Raw genomic sequence first — 3,144 nt, 5'->3', positions numbered from 1 at the left:
CAGGGGAAAGCGCGAACGCAGTCCCCCACTACCACAAATTATGCAGTCGAGTTTCCCGCATTTGGGGAAATCGCAGGGGTCAACCCACCCGGAGTGCAATGGATGAGCCTCACCCTGGGAGAACCACCTTCGTGATCATGGTGTCTCCCCTGCCAGGTAAGTATGAGTTGTTGGCACACTGAGGGAGGTCGCTGGTTAGGACACACTCTACTCAACAGAGGGAGACTTTATAACTGGTAAAAGAGCATTTTATCTGGATTGTACTTTCACACAGTCCACATACCCGTAAAGCAGCATACTCTGCTGCACTGAACATTAGTAAGAATTAGATCTAAACATCAAGTCTGTGTGATTTTTTTCAGTTTCCCAGAGTGCACTGGGGCAACGAGGATATTTGAATAACATGACGTTAGTCAAGCTCCCGCCCCCGACAGCTGTTATGGACAAAAGACTGAGCTGTTGGAAGTGCTGCTGCCTTCATAGCAAGCCTCTTACTGCAGCTGTGCCTACTTGCCTGTTGCCTGCCATCCATGGCTCACATTACACTATAGTCCTCTCTGTTGTAGTAGCAGGAAGTAAAATCCGATCTTGCATGACTTTTCCATACAATGTATATGAATAATATAGAAAAGCAAGACGTCTTGAATCAGGATAATGGCTAAGTTAGCAGAAAAGGCGTAAGCTTTCCACTATGAAGCCTTCCTCAGACTTGATTCCTGTATACCAGTGATCTGCAAACTTGCCTCTCCAGCTAAGTCCCACAATGCATTGCAGGAGTCTGACAGCCATAGTCGTGATTCATAGAGGCAAATGCATTGTGGAACTTGTAGTTCCTTTAAGCAGTAGGATTAGCCATACTATGCCAGGGGGAGGGGGGAACCACATATATAAGTAAATACTTGATCTACTTACATAACACATGTATTGTACTGTCTACATTTTGATTTTAGTGAATGTTATATAGTAAATGAAGAGAATTCTGTTCCTAATGGGAACCATGTCTTCTGCCCACAGTTTGAGGCTAAATCCTGAAGCCACACCCCAAGGAAGCATGCAATCAGGATGCAAAACATAGGTTGGGGGGGGGGGGGGCGCCTAAGAAGCATCCTGATATCCTCCTCTAATTGGGCAATGGGTTTTCCTCACAAGCGAGCTACTGTATAAGGTTTCATTTCAGCAACCAACCAACACGTACCGTATATACTCACATACAAGCCGAATTTTTGACCCCCAAAAAGGGGGTCAAAAGTTGGGGGGTCGGCTTGTATGCGAATCTTCCCTGGTGGTCTAGTGGTGGGTGGTCCGCGCCCCGCTCCCGCCGCTGCTATTACCTGCTTAGGCAGCTTCCTAATCCGAGTTCCCCTTCAAAAGTTTCAGCGTGTATCACAGCAGCGCGCCCGGCGCTGCTGCTGTGACGATGCAGAGTGCAGGAAAGAGCAGTTCCCCTGGTAACGGCGATACAGATCGCCGCTATAGGGAGCCGCGCTCTTTCCTGCACTCTGCATCGTCACAGCAGCAGCGCCGGGCGCGCTGCTGTGATACACGCTGAAACTTCAGAAGAGGAACGCGGATTAGGAAGCGGCCGCTGCCTAAGCAGGTAATAGCAGCGGCGGGCGTGGGGGGAGCACTACATACCTATGCTGGGCACTATACTGGCTAAACTGGGCACTATACTAGCTAAACTGGGCACTTTACTAGCCATACTGGGGCACTATACTAGCTAAACTGGGCACTATACTGGCTAAACTGGGCACTATACTAGCTAAACTGGGCACTATACTAGCCATACTGGGGCACTATACTGGCTAAACTGGGCACTTTACTAGCCATACTGGGGCACTATACTAGCTAAACTGGGGCACTATACTAGCTAAACTGGGCACTATACTAGCTAAACTGGGCACTATACTAGCTAAACTGGGCACTTTACTAGCCATACTGGGGCACTATACTAGCTAAACTGGGCACTATACTAGCTAAACTGGGCACTATACTGGCTAAACTGGGCACTATACTAGCTATACTGGACACTACCTACCTATACTGGGCACTATACTAGCTATACTGGGACACACTGGGGGGCTGCACCAATCCAGCATTTCCTACCCCCAGCTTATATGGGGGTCAATCATTTTTCCCTGGTTTTTCAGGGAAAAGTTGGGGGGTCAGCTTATATGCGGGTCGGCTTATATGCGAGTATATACGGTATATTACTTTCCTTAGTGTGCTCTCAAGAGAACAACACTTAGAAGGCCCCTCTTTTTCACTCTCTGACAGGAAATTATTGAAAGTACATTAGTCTCAGCAGCAGCTGCTGCTGCCTTCACTGCCCCGCCCAAAATTGTCAGAGGCAAACATTCCGCGGAGATCGCCTGAAAGCACTAATATATGTGAATACATTTCAGAATGTAAATCAGGGAAAGGAGAGATTTTACAAGCGGCAAACGCTGACTAAATGACTTATAAATTAATATTGTACTGAAAAAAAAAAAAAAAAAAAAAAAAGGGTATGCATTGTTATTTTTACTACAGGTCCTCTTTAAAATGTTAAATGTTTCAACAGCAATTTTGAATACCGTGGAACATATCCATGACATAGAAAAGCACACAGGGGTAAAATTAAACAGTTTATTTAAAAACATTGTTACATTAGTGACAGATAAGCATGAGGTGGTCAGAACTGAGTGAATTCAGGGACGGATCTAGGGGGGGGGGGGGCAGAGGGGTCTCTTGCTCCAGGCGCAGTTTGTTGAATGCTTAAAAAGGCGGCAAAATTTGGATGGGGAATGGCAGTTTAGGCACCAAAACCTGACCTTTAGGCGCCAAAACTGGATGGGGAATGACAGTTTAGGTGCCAAAACCTGACCTTTAGGTGCCAAAACTGGATGGGGAATGGCAGTTTAGGTGCCAAAACCTGACATTTAGGCGCCAAAACTGGATAGGGAATGGCAGTTTAGGCGCCAAAACCTGACCTTGCCCCAGGCGCAACTTGGTCTATATCCGTCCCTGAGTGAATTTCTATACAGTGTAGATAACCTCAGTGCTTCCCGTTACAGTGTGGTTAAAGTGTACCAAGGCGACGTGACAAGATGAGACAAACGTGTGTATGTACACTGCCAAACATTAATAAACAGGCTGTTTTAC

At 46.6% G+C, this 3,144-nt stretch overlaps 1 non-coding gene across 1 annotated transcript; it reads right to left on the bottom strand.

Annotated features, from left to right (window-relative positions):
• On the bottom strand, positions 1-164 carry LOC137526281 (U1 spliceosomal RNA). Its single transcript, XR_011023100.1, has one exon. It is a non-coding gene; the product is annotated as a U1 spliceosomal RNA (small nuclear RNA).
• Between the last annotated feature and the right edge of the window lie 2,980 nt (positions 165-3,144).

Source organism: Hyperolius riggenbachi, chromosome 7, assembly GCF_040937935.1.
Source record: "Hyperolius riggenbachi isolate aHypRig1 chromosome 7, aHypRig1.pri, whole genome shotgun sequence".
NCBI classification, from domain to species: Eukaryota; Metazoa; Chordata; class Amphibia; order Anura; family Hyperoliidae; genus Hyperolius; species Hyperolius riggenbachi.
Note: the sequence above shows the minus strand (reverse complement) of the source record. Positions and strands in the feature narration are given on the sequence as shown.